General features: G+C 35.7%; 1 long non-coding RNA gene and 1 other non-coding gene across 7 annotated transcripts in view; both read right to left on the reverse strand.

The window, feature by feature from the left end:
* Positions 1-17,837, reverse strand: part of LOC107527918 (uncharacterized) — a 766,921-nt gene that overhangs the window by 720,790 nt on the left and 28,294 nt on the right. The gene's annotated exons all lie outside the window — the stretch shown is intronic.
* TRNAI-GAU (transfer RNA isoleucine (anticodon GAU)) lies at positions 5,719-5,796 on the reverse strand. The gene has a single exon. It is a non-coding gene; the product is annotated as a tRNA-Ile (tRNA).

The raw sequence follows: 17,837 nt of genomic DNA on the forward strand, positions 1-17,837 counted from the left end.
TGTGAGCTGTTGAACTTTGCTGCTAATTTCATCCTTAGAAATAATGTTGGAGGAGAACTGACTCTTAAGACGCATGAATGGGAACTGAGGATAGATTCCTGCTGAGCATATGAAGTCCTTTAATCTAGGGTATATATCATACCTTGAAGAAATCCTAAAACGGAATTATTAAAGATGTCTTTCTTTAAAAAAACTAAAAAACACACAGAAGGTTCTTTTTCCTTTATATAAGCAATGAGTTGCTTATATATATAAAAAGCAAATTTCCTTTTTTTGCTTAAGGCCAAAACAATGTCAAATAAAATAAAGCAAAAGATAAACAATACCTCAAAGGCCATAGTTTCCTCATTTCCACCTTTCCTCCTGGAAAATTCCCAGTATTAACACAGCTTGGGAGGATGGGGTAACCAAAATTGGGAAAAGGCAATGAACAGAATTTAGCAAAAAAAGCAAATGGGACTACCAACCTGTTGCAAGCATATGCAAATGTTTCTAAGGATAAAATATTTCAAGGCAAATCCATACATAACAAAGAACTAAGTCACCGTTATAGTAAAGTCAGACTTTTCAACAGTTTACTGAAATATACCATTTGTTTTAGGCTCTAGACATACATCAAAGCACAGCACAAAGCACAAAGACTAAATTTTTTTGCTTCTCAATATGTATTTATGAAAAGTAGACCCAGGTCAAGAAGTCAATATAACAAATTTTACTCTTGGATCTTGACGGCCGTGGACAACCAAAGAGAGAGTGCACTTGAGTACAAGACTTTAAAATGGTTTTCCTTTTCAGAGCTCCAAAGGAAAATTATCACTTGATGATGTGTGTGTGTGAATTAGCAACTATATTAACTTTATAATATATAATATAGTAATTAATAATAAAGATATTAAGCTATGTTAATGTATTTCATCAATATCTTAAAATGTAACAAAGCACTACTAAACAAAATGTTCCCCACAAGTGACTTTAAATACTTCCTTTAATTTGCTTAATGAAGGTAAATTCCCAATTACCAGTTTATTTTGTTTTCAAGTTCTCATTGAAATAATTAACCAGATGAAATTTTAAATTCCTAAAGTTGTAGTATTCATTATCTCTTGATTACTTATACTTCCTACAGCCCAGCAGGGGGTATTTTAAGCTAAAATACTTAATCATTTCATTCACATCGAAGAATACATGAAAGAAAAAGGAAAAAGAATTGTCCACTTTTCTAAGCTATTTGCACCTGTTTACAATGGAAAGAGAAACATGGGAATATTCTGGGCAGATGAAGAATCATGAAGAGAAAGTGGAGCATGTTGGCTGAAATGTTTGTGAAATTATTAACATCAAAGATACCCAGTATTCACATAAATGCACAATAGCACATTGTTTTTCATAATCTAGTCTGTTAATGTGATAATAAAAATTGACTGTAAGATTCTGTACTCAGGTTACCATTGATTCTAAAATAAAGACATGGACTGTATCTGTGCATTACATCAGGGATTCTCAGATGCTATTGTCAGCACTGTTTATCTAGTGCCACACAATTTAGCAATTAATAATACAATGTCTTAGGTAATTAACTGTTTTGGCATACTGATCTCATCTTGCTAACAAGATTAAATATTCCTCTGTACTCCCAATTTCCTTACACATGTAGCAGGTGCTCAAAAAATACTTCCTAACTGATAAGCATGTTTATCTAAATTGGAGGTTTCTAGCCTATAAATACATGGCTGACATCCAATTCTGTATTTTATTGTGTTAAGAGCCAAAAGTTGATATCTACATGTCAGGGAAAATTCACACCGAAATAATGCATCCACGTCCTTTTAATTATATCTCCCAGATATTTGAGCAAAACTTAAATTCTTGTCTTAATCTAGAAAAACACCAACTTGTGTAAATGAATAGTAAAACAGTTTAGGCGATTACTAATAGGAGGGTTATTTTTTTCTCCTTTTGTTTCTTTTTAATTTTACTTTTGTGTACAGAATATCTGTCTAAAACACATGCTTAGAAGTTACAGTATTATTAAAGTAACTACCAGTAAAAATTCCACCAGCTGAAGAAACAGAACATGGCCACTCAGCACCCTTGTGTGCCCCACCCCCATCGAATCATCTGCTCTACCCCCAGAGGTAACCTCTACCCTAACTTTGTTTCCCTTCTTTTGCTTTCTTTATAGTTTTACCACCTGTGTGTGTATCCCCAGACAGAATACTGTTTAGTTTGGCTACTTTGAGTCTTTATATAAACAAACACATGCTGTATGCATTCTTTCAGTCATGTGTTTCTTTTGCTCAATATGGCCCATTCCCCATTCTCCAAGTCTATTTGCAATGTGGCAGCCAAAGCAGTCTTTTTAATCTATGAGTCACGTTGGAGCACTGCCTCTACTCAAAATCCTGCTGTGGCTGCTCAACTCAGTAAAAGCAAGAATGTCAATGGAGCTCTCCATCATATGAACACACAGCTACCTCTCTAATCTAATCTTACTCCCCGATAGCCATACTCTCCTTTCCAGAAATGTCCCTACCTTGTGCCTTTGTACTGGCTGTCTCCTCTGCCTGTGCAGTTTCCCTCCATCCCAATCCCCATGACAGAGACATTTTCACCTTCAAGGCTTTTCTCTAACATCTCATTCTCAAGGAAGCCTATCTGATCTCCCTACTGAAAATGGCAAATACAAACATACTCTACCCCACTCTCAGAAACGCCAGATTCCCTTTCATGCATTCCTTTTATTTTCCCACAGCACTCATCACTTAGACACTTCACTTACTTAATATGCTTATTGTTTGTTTTCTGTCTTCTTGCTCACTAGAATATAAGTTCTATTAGGTATCCCACCATGTAGGACAGTACCTGGCACAAAGTAGGCACTCAATAAGTATCTGTTGAATGAATGAACTTTATGCTTCTGAGATCATTCATGTTGATGGCACAGAGCTATAGTTTGTCTCACATTTCCCTTGTACAAATATCACATCTCAATTACCTAATCTGTTACTGATGAACATTTTAAGTCACTCCAGTTTTGTTCTTTTGCTTTTGTTTGGCTCTTATCGGCAATGTTATGCACTTTTATATATATGAATCCTGGTACACACAATCGCAAGAGATTCTCAAGGGGGAATACTTGAAAAGGGACTTGTAGGTCTCTTGAAAGTGTGTAAATCTCAACTTTCCTAGTAGTGCTCAGCTGTCTGCCAAGTATTGTGCCGCTCTGGATGCAGACTCACTCTCCTCCATTCTATCCCCAGCACTTGTCAGGTTGTACATATTTGCCAACCCCATGAGTGTGTATGGTATCTCATTGGGCTCTCACTTTATATTATTCTCTGATTATTAATGAGATGAAGCATTTTCCCCTACATTATTGGCCTTTCTTTGTGAATTCCTATTTAAGACTTTTGCCCAGATTTATTTTCTTTGTTGATTCCTAAGTTATATTAGTCAAGGTCTAGTCAGAAAAAACAAAACCACACAAGGTATTTTAAACAGAGAGTACTGAATACAGGGGATAGTTATACAGGTGTTGAATGGCTGAAAAAACAAAAATAAGGGGGGAGAGGGGTCTCCTGGGGTAATCCAGATATTAATGACGTTAGGAAGTAGCTTATGCCCTATGATGAAGGAAAAGAGAGATGAAACTCTGGACCTCTGGTGGGATCAGACTGCTTGGATCCAGCGGGTGCTCAAACAACCCAGAGTTGAGTGAGAGAATGTGGCATTCTAGCTTCAAAGAGAGGGGTGGCTGCATACCCACTGGTACTTCCCAGAGTGTAGAGGAACGCTGATGCTGGAAACAGGACTAGGGTTGAGAATACAGATGAAGGCCTACATATTACATGTCTACATTTAAACTGTTAAACAAATTATGTGCTATTATCGCATTTTGACAAATATATCTTCATAATGTCCTGCAAGGCCAGGTTGAATTTAGGTGAGTGGTACTCCAAGTATGGCCCACGATGCGAGTCTGCAAATTATTTGTTATTGGTCCTGACAAATAAGTATAGAAATTGAGAGTGTTTGATAATTTTTCTAGCAATTTGACAGAATAATGCTACATTGGTTGTATACTTTCTAAATTTCATTTTTCTTGCAATTTATTTTTATTGTATTTAACAAAAGTATTGGTCTGCAATCATTCTGAAATTTTTTAAAAAACTAGATTTTCATCAGAGTTTGAGATGCACTGATTTAAACTTTTTCTCAAAATTTCTGGCCAGAACATAGCAGCACCCACCAGAATGTGGAGAGAGCCATATTCTATCCTCAAAGCCCTGGCCCATGACCCAGCCCCTTCTCACCCAGCTCCATTATGCTCCATTAGAGGTCTCAAGTGCATACATGTGATCACCCAAGCCCACAAATCCAAGCTACATTTACCCCAATACACAAGAAATTACACACAGCCACCCCTTAACACAAGATGTGCACACTGGAAGAATGGCCCACCCTTAGAAGAAGGACCCAGAGCGCTTTGCACAGAGAATGTCAAGGTTCTGCATTACCCATCCAGGGACAGGTAGGGAAAGAGGATCCAAATAGTCACACCTCTTGGGCCACCAAACTCCTTGTCTCTTTTGCTTCTGTCATGTATCAAATGGTATTATATATGCGGATCTCTATCTGAGCTCCCTTATGCTCTCCTGTAGCTCTGTCCCTGTAACACCACCAAAGTGTCTCAATTAATACGATTTTATACATCTTGATCTTACTAAGCAATTTCCTGAACTTTGTTCTTTGTCTTTAAAAATAATGTGGTTGCTGTCAGTCCCTTGCATTGCTATATAAGTAGGTTATGAAATTTCACAAAAGAAAAATAAATCCTGTGTGGATTCTAAACAGAATTGCATTGAATCTAAATCAATTAGAGGAGAATTGACACCTTTACAGTACTGAATCTTCTGATCCATGAGCATAGCTTATCTCTCCATTTGGTTAGGTCCTCTTTAATATCCTTCAATAAAATTTTACAACTTTTTCCATAAAGCTCTTAGATTTCTTTTGTTAGATGTATTATTCATATTTTTTTATGCATTTTCTGAATGTTTGTTACTGGCATGTAGAAATGCAATTGATTTTTGTATATTAATTTTATATTCAACTACTTCTCTAAACTGACTTATTAATTCTAATAAATTATCTGTAGTTTTTTTTGTATTTATACAATCATATCATCTGTAAAGAGTGACAGTTTTCTTTCCTCCCATCCAGTCCTGATACTTTTTATTTATTGTTCTTCTTCATGGTGCTCATCAGAACCTTCCATTGACTGTTGAATAAAAGTAGCTGTAGGGACATGCTTGTCTCTTGCTAATCTCAAATATGAGGCTTAAAAGTTTCACCATTAAGTATGACAGTATTTTTAGAAACCCTTGGCCAATTTAAGGAATTTCCCTTCCGGTCTCAGCTTGCTAAGAGTATTTTCTAATTTTATAGTGAATTTCGTCAAATGCTGTGTCTGTATCACTTGAGGTGATAGGATTTTTCTTTTGTAATGTATTAATGTGGTAAATAACATTAAGTTTCTAAAGTTAAACCAGTCTAATACAGACACTACTTGCTCATGATTCTTTAGCTTTTATATACGTATATTAGAGGTTTTGATTTGCCAATATTTATTATTTTTTAAACAGAGAGAAAGGGGGAGAGAGAAACATCAATTTGTTGTTCCACTTATTTATGCATTCATTGGTTGATTCTTGTATGTGCCCTGATGGGGGATTGAACCCACAACCTTGGCATATCAGGCCAATACTCTAACCAACTGAGCTACCCGGTCAGGGCCTGATTTGCTAATATTTTGTACAGAACTTTTGCATGTATTTTCATTATAATATTGGCCTATAATTATTTCTCATATTACCTATGTCAGGTTTTAGTATCAAAAATATGCTAATTTTTTTCTATGCTCTAGGAAAGTTCTATGCTCTATGGAGTAAGTTCATAATTATTTTTCTTGAATGCTTGTAGATTTTTCTGGGACTGGAATTTTTTTGTGGGAAAATTTTCTTTTTTCTGCAGATTCTATTTCTTTAATGGATTTGTTATTGCTTGGATTTTCTATTTATGCTTTAGTCAGTTTTAGCAGATTATATTTTTCACAAGATTTTGTCCATTTCTAACCAATATTCAGTTATCCTGAAGTTTATTATTATAGCCTTTTATTATCATCGTAATATCCAGAAGATTTTTTGTTGTTTCTTTTTTCAATCCTGATAATGATTATTATTTCATAATCAATCTTGCTAGAGGTTTGTCAATTATATTAATATTTTCAAATAAGTTATTTAGCTTTGTAGATCCTCTTCATTAAAAGCTGTATTGATTTCTGCTATTATGTTTATTACTTTCTTCCTTCTACTTTTTTGCATTTAATTAAGACAGAAGTTTATTGTATTAGTTTTTACCTCTCCTTCATTTCTATTACAGCATTTAATGCCATAAAATTCCCTCTAAGTTCTGCTTTATATTTCCACCAGTTTTGACATTAACATTTTTATTTATAAATCAGTTGTATTTTCTAATTTTCATTGATTTCTTTATTGACTCTGTAATTGTTTAGAAGCCTTTCTTAATTTTCAACATATACTTTTCTAGCTTTATTTTTGTTATTGATTTCTAAGTTAATTACATTATAGCAGCCAAGTACATTTTTCTTTGCTTACTGTCTCCATAGTTGTACATTTTGATCTTTTCTCCCACCCTTTTCCCTTATCATTTTATTTCATGACAGTAGTGCCTAAATTTACAACTTAGTCTTTAGGTTACAGGATATCCAAGTGAGATTGTTATTAAATTAGAAGAGAAATTAACATTATCCAGGTATGATTCAATAATAGGATTCTATAGATTCCATTTTGGGGAAAAGGAAAGAATATCTTTGGTTGGTACAAGTGATAGTTTCTACCTGTTAGGCAGAAACACAACGTTACTTTTATTATAGTTGTATGGGTATTTAAAGATAAAAGTGTATATGGGTGCTGAGTAGCTAAAGGGATGTATGGTGCTGAATAGTATCTGTTGTCCTCCATTTGCTCTTCAATTATCTCCTCTGTAATAACAGAGCTGGGAGCCTGCAATTACATTTCCCAGACTCCTTTACCATCTGTCTTTTTTTTTTTTTTTAATGTATAGACAAGCATGTTTTCCCCATAAACAAGCATACAATATAATATATGGAATTTCAAAAGAGTGTTTTAAATTTATTTTAACTTTAGAAGATTTAGAAGGAAGGCTTGATTCACATTAAGTCCAATGTAGATATGATTCTTTCCTGCTTTATAATTTAAATTTAGTAGTATCCCATAGAATTTTCTTTTTTTAATTTTTACTGAATTTATTGGGGTGACATTCACACTCAACTTCCAATCACCCTCAACTATCTTCATTTCTCACAGTGCTCCATGTTCCATCTCTCCTGCTCTTTCGCAATTATTCATCCTTTGCTCGGGACACACTTCCTTATTTGTCATCTGGCTCCTTTTTCTTATATATATTCTCTTCCAAGATGCCTTTCTTGACTACCCCCTCCAATCCCAGGTTATTTTCCTTCCTTAGATATCACTATCTTGTAATTCTTCCCATCATAGTACCTATCACACTATTTTGAAACTGCCTTTTTTCTTGTCTATATTTTCCATAGACAAGAGGAACTATGTCTGCGGTTTGGTTCTTGTATGTGCCCTGATGGGGGATTGAACCACAACCTTGGCATATCAGGACAATACTCTAACCAACTTAGCTACCCAGCCAGGGCCTGATTTGCTAATATTTTGTACAGAATTCACTTCTGAATCGATCCCTAGTTCTTAGCACTATGCCTGGTACTACTGGTCACTTCATAAACACCTGTTGAACAAATAAGAGCCCTATTGCTTGAAATCCTTCACTGGTTTCCATCCTAAAACACTGCAGGATCTGGCCATTCTGAAAGTCCCAATTAAGCCTTTATGTTTACTTAGCAGACACTACAATGATTATAAAATCTGGCCTGACCACTGACCAATGCAGACACCTATGTCTGCCTTGTCATGTATCTCAAAAGAAAGGGGGATTGTGATTTTACCAAGGTGATTCGGTGGCAGTTGGGCATATGTACCACATCCAGTGCGAATTCTCAGAAGCTGGTCAGAACTGAGAGCAGGCTAAGGCACTGCCACTTGTCACCTCTGAAGTGAAATAATGACAAAACAATGGACCTAGCAAACTTTCCTTCACTTCCAGATGTATATCACATTGTTTAAATGTAGCCAGACCAACATCATCTTGTTTCTGAAAGGAGGGGAAAGCCCCTATTTGTCAGTTTAAGGAATCTTCTCCTTGCTGTTCTGTCTGACACACTGAAATCTGAGCTATGACTACATCTGTCTATTCTAGAGCAAAAGCATTTGTTGTTTCCACAGCTGCTTAAACACACTTTCTATTGAGAATGGTGCTTCACATATGCTTCCTGAATAAGAAGATGACATTCTATACCCTAATAATAGAAAAAAACCCCACATAATCACAGAATTCTTAAAGCCAAAAGAAATCTCAATAAGTTATTAATTCAAATTCCCGCCTATAAGTAGGACCTCATTTAAAGTCAGTTGTTCAGCAGGTATCAGGGAATGAGATGTTTGATCTTCCATTGCTGGTCCAGTGTTTCAATAGTCCCTACTATTAGAGAAATTGATATTATTTCTCAGCTTTTTCTGGCCCTTGAAACTTTCCAGGTACTACCTGGCATTGGACAAGCCAATAAAAGACAATTTAGGCCAGATAAACTTATATCTGTACTAGGACCATCCAGATTACCCAGGACCAGCTACCCAGACTTAGCCCTTTCACTACCTGTTTTCATACCCTGGCTCCATGTTTTGGAATTTGATCCTGACTCTGACTTCTTCATTGATTAAGTGACCTATTTGGCCTCCCAGCTTTGGCCAATGGACCTTGGATTTCTGATCCACTCAGTATGCACACAGAGAATCCATCTGCCAGCCTTATTCCTACAGATCTCCCTAGAGCCAGCTTAGATTTCTCAAAAACCTTTATTCTCTCCTTTGCCTACCTAATCCCACACAACTGATTTTACCCCACCAGCCAGAGATAGGAACTCCAACAATTTGTCAGCCAGCACTTACTACCCCAGATGAATTCCACATTCTCTGATTCTATATTCTATTAAGATACAGAGTAGTCATCATCCTTCATATACTCACATTCCTTTAAAAAATATAACAGTAATGTTTTCTTTAAAATGAGAGAGACTATGTTGGAAACACCACTGACATTAATTATATTTCTGTAGATTATAACCATTCAAGTCAACTAAACTCAATGGTAATATTTGAAGCAGCAGATCAAGGACATAAAAGAAACAGAAAAATAACACATAATCTTTCTTTTAATATAAAGGGAAAACTAAACGTATAAATACGTTTCCCTCATACAATGTGTTAAAGATGTTAGACATTAGGCAGTGGAAAACAGTGATCCCTGAGAGTGCAAAACAAATGAGATGAACCCTAAGATTCCTTCATCTTAATGCCTTGAGAAAGTTTCTAGGCTATGAGTAAATTCAGAGTTTTTTTCTTATCATTCAAATAATAAGATACTTGACTTTGAACAAAAGTAATTATAGTGTCGTATGGGATTTCACAATAGTAGTATAAAAATCAGGAAGAAAGAAATAGAAGTATGCTATTATAAGGGTTTTTTTACTAAATGTGAAATGGTATAATGTCACTTGAAAATAAACAGTAATGTTAGAGATGTATACTATATTATATACCGTAACACAACCACTAAAAAAAGCAAAGCAAGGATCTATAGCTGAAAAACCAAAAAAGGAGATAAAATGGAATCATTTAAAAAAAAAAAAAAAGTTTACTTAGTCCAAAAGAAATAAGAAAAAAGGGGGAAACCAAACAGGACAAATAGAAAACAAATAGCAAGATGACAGATTTAAGTCTAACCATATCAGCAATCATATTAGATGTAAATGGTCTAAATACCTATAAGGCAAAGATTGTCAAGCTGGATATAAAAGCAAAACTTAACTATATCCTACCTACTAAAAACACATTTTAAATACAAGTCACATATAGGTTAAAGATAATAGACTAGAAAAAGATACACCATGCTAACACTAATCAAAAGAAAGCAAGGGTGATTATATTCAGGCTATCATTATTAGATTTCAGAGTAAAAAATATCATAGCTACATAGGGATCAATTATTGAGACAACATAATAATCTCAAACTTTTCTGCATCTAATAACACAGTTTCTAAGTCCATAAAGAAACAACTGACATAACTGCAAGAAGAAATAATCAAATCCAAAATTATAGTTAGAGATTTCAATGCCAATCTCTTAATAATTGATAGAACAAGTAAATATAAAATCAATAAGGATAAAGAAGGCTTGATCAACATAAACAACCAACATGCCCTAATTAATTCTATCCAACAATAGCAGGTACACACTCTTTTCAAGTGCACATGGAACATTTACCAAGATAGACCATATCTGAAGGCATAAGACAAATCTCAACACATTTAGAAGAACTTAAGACATACAAAGTATGCTCTCTGGCCACAGTGAAAAGGCATTAAGAGAAATACACACAAAAAATATATGGTAGGACTAACTGTAACATCAAGGTCTACATAACTTACTCTGACATATGCTCCAAGTAGAAGTTAGGAGTAAGTGCTATGCAATGCTCTCTACAAGCACCTATACCAGACCAATATTTGTCTTCCTCTCCCATTCATAAACACCACTCCTGCCCTTATTACCTTGATATTTGGAGCTTACAGTTGGGTTCATCTCAGGGTCTATTCCTCTTAAATGAAAAGAAGAGACTTCTTTCATATTTTAGTTGGCTCTTCTCATAGTTCAATCTTGTCTATAGAATATTTTGCAAATGTCTCTCCAAGTTTGATTATTAGTAACAGTGTAATCTAATTTCCAGTACTGGTATACCTTTCTCTAATTTTATATTCCTTTGGTCATTTCAACATGAATTTATTTTTTTTTTTAAATATATCTTTATTGATTTCAGAGAGAGGAAAGGAGAGGGAGAGAGAGAGATAGAAACATCAATGATGAGAGTCATTGATCGAGCCCTGACCGGGAATCGAACCCTGATCACCTGGATCCCAGGTCGACGCTCAACCGCTGAGCCATGCTCGGCTGGGCTCAACATGAATTTAGAAAGAACAGTGAAAAGCATAGGTTCAAATCACTTCTTTAAATCATAACCTACGTGTCTTTTCTAATATTTTGGAGTGTGTTTTTTTTCAAAGCACCAAGAAATGTAGAATTTCACAAACTTTCCTTGGTTCATGAAACTGCAGATTTCTTTTTTCTCTATATAATTACCTTCAAACAACTACTTAAAGTAAAAAGCTCTCCTCTCCCCAAATTTTAAAAAAGTTTTATTGTGATAAATACACATAACATTAAATTTACCATAACAGCCATTTAAAGTGAGTAAAAATAAAGTACAATTCAGTGTCATTAAGTACAGCCACTGTGTTAGGCAACCATTACCCCTATCTAATTCCAGAACATTTTCAGCACCCCAAACCAAAATTCCATACCCATTAAGCAGTCACTCCCCATCACATCCCTCAAAGGCTCGTTTTGACTATTTTTTCTTCACCCATGGAACAGAGATCTCAGTTCAAACGTTTAAGGCTAAAAGCATCTCCCCTGTTCACACTCAGCAAATAGGTACTGAGTAAGAAAATGACACCAGGCAGCTAGAAACACCTGGGGTCCCCTTGCCTTCAAGGGTTTATGGAACTAAAACTCTAAAACAGAGAGAGGGAGAGAGAACAAACCACCCCATCCAAAGGCATCCAACTGCTATTACCTTTTGATAATGATTTTTTTTTTGTGGGGGTAGTTATATCTTATGTGTATTTGTGATTGTCTCATTTTTTTATTTATCTTGTAGCTATTTTTACAGAAGCTTTTACATAGTTACTTGCACTCACACTTTAGAAATCATTTTGCATTATTTTTTCATTTACATTGTGACATAATTTTAACTTTTCTCATCAGAGATATAAGGTACCTCTCCCAAAAATGTATATCAGAAAAAAACATACAGACTTAATAGGCATATTCTTTTGGCATTGCTTAATAAAAATAAAAATAAAGGATTTTCAGAATTTTCAGAAGCTGAGAGTTAAAGAAAGGCACCTGAGCAAAAAAGGATGGCATTAGCAACAGACCAAATAACTAGAGTCCTTATTCAATCACAGCCATAAATGTGTGGAAGTGCACATGTGCGCGCGCGCGCACGCGCGCACACACACACACACACACCCTACCTCTTTATTAAAATGCATAAAGCAGCCAGAAGCAGGAGCACCAATAAATTCTTCTGTATAAGCAGAATTTTTTAATGGCTCCCTGAACACTAATAACCACTGCTCTCTTATGTGTACTTGACTCTGTTTAACCTTTTTCTGGTGCTTTTTAACTTCTCCAAGTCAGGTACTAATATGGAACTAATGTGGGGTTTATTTTCCCTATAGGAATAGCAAAAAGAGGAGTGCACATTATCGTAATCACACAAGTCCTTCTAGCAACGATAGGATTTTAGATCAAAGCCTATGCATTATAGTCCAGGAAAAGAATTTAATAACAATTGCAAGGGTAAGCAATCTTGTTTTTAAACATCAGCTATTTCAGTGAATACTAGTCGTGGGGGTAAAAAATACTGTTGGCAAGCCAGTGACCCAGTGGGGGTGGAAATGGACATCCTTTCAGTTCTAAGTCGCTGTTGGCCTTGGCAGCAAGGATACCCATTCAATGGCGGATCATCACAGCCTGACACTGATGAAGGATGGCTGGAAATATGAACCCTTTCTATCTTTGGAAGATGAATTTTTGAGGTGGTTCTCACTGCTGGAAATAATGCAATTTAAGTAAATACACTGGGGAAAATGTCACATTTCTGTTCAGAACAATCATGTACTTCAATATTCCAGGTTCCTTGTGAGCTGCTAACTTGAAATGTATTAAAACATATCCCAGGCTCAGCATTTATGCCTAACCATTTCAACTTTATTTAAAAGTTTTTATGATGATGACGATGATTTTTCTCCCACAGGATACCTTAGAGATGCTGCAAACACTTCCTTGGTGGAAATGAACATGGCTCATCAAGATTTTTTCCTCCTGACTTCTAGCTGCTGGGTATTTTTCAATTCTTTTATTTTTCAAATATGGAGATGACCCAGCATCCTGATACTACACTAGTTGTATTCCAGCTAAATTAATCCCTTTCCTGCTGAGCTTTTGCAGAGAAAGGAATTCATTTGACACCAGCAGGGAGAAGACACAGGAAAAATTAAGGTTGAGTGACTAAATAAATAATTTAAACAGAAGAGAATAGCAAGAACAAAGTAAAGGACTTTATGTGGGTGTGCATGTAAGTATCAAAAGGAGGACATGAGTAACAATGTATAGGAAGAGAAACCAACATTTATTACTTTCAGAAAAAAAGAGCCCTGGCTGGTGTGGCTCAGCTGGTTGGGCGTCATCCTGTGCACCAAAAGGTTGCTGGTTGGATTCCCAGTCAGGGTACATGCCCGGGTTGCAGGCCTGACTCCCGATAGAGGGCATGCAGGAGGCAGTTAATGTTACACTCTCACAATGATGTTTCTCTCTCCCTCTCCCAATCCCTTCCTCTCTCTCTCTAAATATCAATTGTTTTTTAACAACAGACATATAGATCAATGGAATAGAACAGAGACCCCAGACAAAGGAGGCAAGAGCATACAATGGACTAAAGACAGTCTCTTCAATAAATGGTGCTGGGAAAATTGGACAGGTACATGCAAAAAAATGAAACTAGGTCACCAACTTACTCCATACACAAGAATAAATTCAAAATGGATAAAGTCGAGAAACCATAAAAATCCTGGAAGAAAACATAGGCAGTAAAGTCACAGACATCCCACGTAGTGGAAATTTCACTGATACATCTCCTAGGGCAAGAGAAACAAAAGAAAAAATAAACATATGGGACTACATCAAACTAAAAAGCTTCTGCACAGCAAAAGAAAACAGCCTCAAAATACAAAGGAACCCCACGGTCTGGGAAAACATATTTTCCAAGGATGTACCGGATAAAGGGCTAATTTCCAAAGTGTACAAAGAACTCATATTACTCAGCAAGAGGAAGACAAACAACCCAATTAAGAAATGGGCAAAGGACCTGAATAGACACTTCTCCAAAGAGGACATGCAGATGACAAAGAGACACATGAGAAAATGCTCAACATTGCTAATCATCAGAGAGATGCAAATTAAAACCACAATAAGGTATCACTTCACACCTGTCAGAATGGCTTCCATCAACAAATCAACAAAAGACATGTACTGGTGAGGATGTGGAGAAGGGGAGCCCTAGTACACTGCTGGTGGGAATGCAGACTGGTACAACCACTGTGGAAAACAGTATAGAGGTTCCTCAAAAAATTAGAAATGGAGCTTCCTTTTGACCCAGTGATTCCACTCCTAGGAATGTATCCTAAGAATCCTGAAACACTAATCAGAAAGAATATATGTACCCCGATGTTCACAGCAGCACAGTTTACAATAGCTAAGACCTGGAAACAGACCAAGTGCCCATCAGTAGATGAGTGGGTAAAAAAGCTGTGGGACATTTACAACATGGAATACTACATAGCTATAAAGAAGAAGAATCTCGTACTCTTTGGGACAGTATGGATGGACCTGGAGAAAATTATGCTAAGTGAAATAAGCCAGGCAGAGAAAGGCAAGCATCACATGATCTCGCTTATATGTGGAATCTAAAGAACATAAGAAACTGATGAACAAGATAGATTCTGTGACATAGAAGCGTGAAACAGACTGACGAATCTCAGAGGGAAGGTGGGGGGGGCGGTAGGGAAGGTGGGGGGTAGAGATTAACCAAAGAATTTATATGCATAAATGTATAACCCATGGACACAGACAATAGTGTGGTGAAGGCCTGGGGCAGGGAGTGGGTGTGGGGTAGAAGGGGCCAATGGGGAAAAAAGGGGACATCTGTAATACTTTCAATAAAGATAAATTTAAAAAAATAAATACTTCACACACACACACACACACACACACACACACACAAAGAAAGAAATGGTAAATGGTCTTCAGTGAAATGTAGCCACCTTAAGGTTTTTACCTGGATCCAATTTAAATACCATTTTGAAATAAAAACTTAATTCATCACTTCTCTCAGCTGAACAAGGACATGTCTACTGAGCAATCCACAGCAATAAAATTAGCTGCTTCCAATATTAGCCCAGTATTTTCATCAAAGCTGTAGTCAGAGATGCAGGTGAGCCAACATAGTTTTAAATCACTGTCCTAACATCCTAAATATGTCCATCATAGTTGGAAATACAGAATGTTTGCACTCATAATTATTTTCAACAGGATACTGGGAACATTAAAATACCCTTTTTAAGACACATACCTACAGAAAGAAAAAGTTGAAACATGTTTTCTTCTGCTTTGTTAATTATAGAATAACTAAAATGACTGGAAGAAGCAGATATACCTGATAATCTGAAGTACTGCTAGAGTGATTTTGAAAATATAGCCCTAATGAGATCATTTAACAACATGATATCCAAGTAAACTTCTAACTATAGCACTGATAATGATGAAATAAAAAAGATACATATACCTGGTTAATTAGCCAATGTGAATTTAACTTATATATCTCCTTTCCTTAAATTATATTAATGTAGTAAAAACCTACATCAAACCAACATATTTATTTTATGAATAATTTCCCCCTCGCCTCCAAATATAATAATAGCTATCAAAATTAGAGAATTTCTACGGCCTTTCTTTTCTCTCATTATCTAAAGTGAGGAGCAGCAGAAAGTATAAGCCTGAGATCTTAATTATGTAGAAACTATATAAATATCTTGGTAATAATCGAGTTAAGAGTGATAGCTTGAATTAGGATAATGGTAATATTTAGTTGAGATGATAGCCTCCACTTCTGGGAACTCATCTGTGTGCAAGGCACCGATCATGGTATGATTTTATTATCCACAATATATAAATGAAGAAACTAAGGCTCGGAGAGGTTAATTTTCATTTTTTAAGGTCACAGAGCCGGTAGCCACAATTTGAATGGAGGCCAGTCTAACTGCGGAGGTGACCCTCTTACCCAATACACTTACTTCCTCTCTAATACTGACACACCCTAAGCCAAGGCACAGAAGTATTTGATCCCCATGCATAAGTGTTCTGATATTAATGTAAAAGTTTATATTCTTCTGTGCATCCTGGAGTCTGTTTCATCTAAATCTCAAGGGTCAACTTCTATTTTAAAAAAACATTATTTCCAGTTTGACCTCCAATACCTCCACGGATTGGAATTGTCACTTACATGTTACACCTGGAAAATAATCATTGATAGCATCATCTTCAAAAATGAAGAACAGTAAAAACAAGAAATCCGAGTAAGCTGTTTCTTTTTAACTTATTTTTTCTATTACTTAGCTGTGTAAATTTTTCAAAACGTGCAGCTCTTTCAACTCCTGCTATGGCAATTCTACATTCCTTCTTAAGTGGCCAGCTTTTACAAAGGGCAGGTGGGGTTTCCAGCTCCACACAATAATAATACTGATAATAATACCTTGTGTTTCTATAGTGCCTTTTCTCCAAGGTGTTCCAAGTTATTGGATTAAGTCTACCAGTTTCCCTTGCCAACACACTTCTAAATATAATATTCCTTTTTATTACTGTGCATTATGAGAGAAAAAGTATTTGAGGTGCAAATAGTATGCTAAAGAATCAACAAATATAGATTATCCCTAAGGCAAACACATTTAAAGAAAAATGTATATATTTTAACACATATTCAGGTCCATTATTAAGATATTTTTTATTTCTTTAAACCTTTAACTGAATTATATTTCCATGAATTAATGGTTACCAGTTAAGCTTTATTTGAATGGTTAATGCATAAGAAGATAATCTATTTGGTATTGTACCTAATTTATTATGAAATTAAATATTGAGGAATATATCTGAATGTGGACAAGCTCTTTCCTCTTTTAATTAAATGCCATCTTAAGAAAATACCTGCATAAAAGGGAAAACCCAAGAAAGCTAAAACCAGATAGCTATACATTCTGAGGCAGCTAAGCAACTGTTTTTTTGCAGTTAGCCAAGATTATAACCTGTAAACTTAATAATTACTTCTACCACAAGTATTCCCATGTCATATTGAAATATCCAAACACTTTAATTTGCCTACACAATGCTGATCGAAATAGTGACTGCTTACTTATCATGAGAGTGAAATTTACCCAAAGACTCAACCAATAATTTTTTTTCACTTCTTAGAAAATATTTTAATTATGTGAACAATATGATGCTGACTGATCCACATGGTTTCTTTCTTTCTTTCCAGAAATATCCACACAAGTAAGGATCCAGACAGCCAGATGTGGAGTATTTACTTTTGTGATCTCATTGTTTATGACAGTCAAGTCAAACAGAAACTTTTCTCTGAATCAACCCCAGTTTCCCAGTCACTTAGTATGAATGCTCCTGTGGACATTTGTTGTAAATAGTTTGACCACATTTGTCACGTGTCTGGAACTAACTTCAGAGGCAAAATGGGATATGCAGCATATGGGCTTAGAATTCACAAAAAGTTCTCTCGTGAGGGTAAAGATTAGAATTACATGATCACAGCAGAGGAAGTTGTTAACTCAGCAATTCCAGACAGAGTGTCCTGCCAAGCAGTGGAGGGTGAGTTAGGGGAGATGGAATAGGGTAAGAAAT

The sequence above is a fragment of the Miniopterus natalensis genome, chromosome 18 (genome assembly GCF_054644295.1).
Source record: "Miniopterus natalensis isolate mMinNat1 chromosome 18, mMinNat1.hap1, whole genome shotgun sequence".
Taxonomy (NCBI): Eukaryota; Metazoa; Chordata; class Mammalia; order Chiroptera; family Miniopteridae; genus Miniopterus; species Miniopterus natalensis.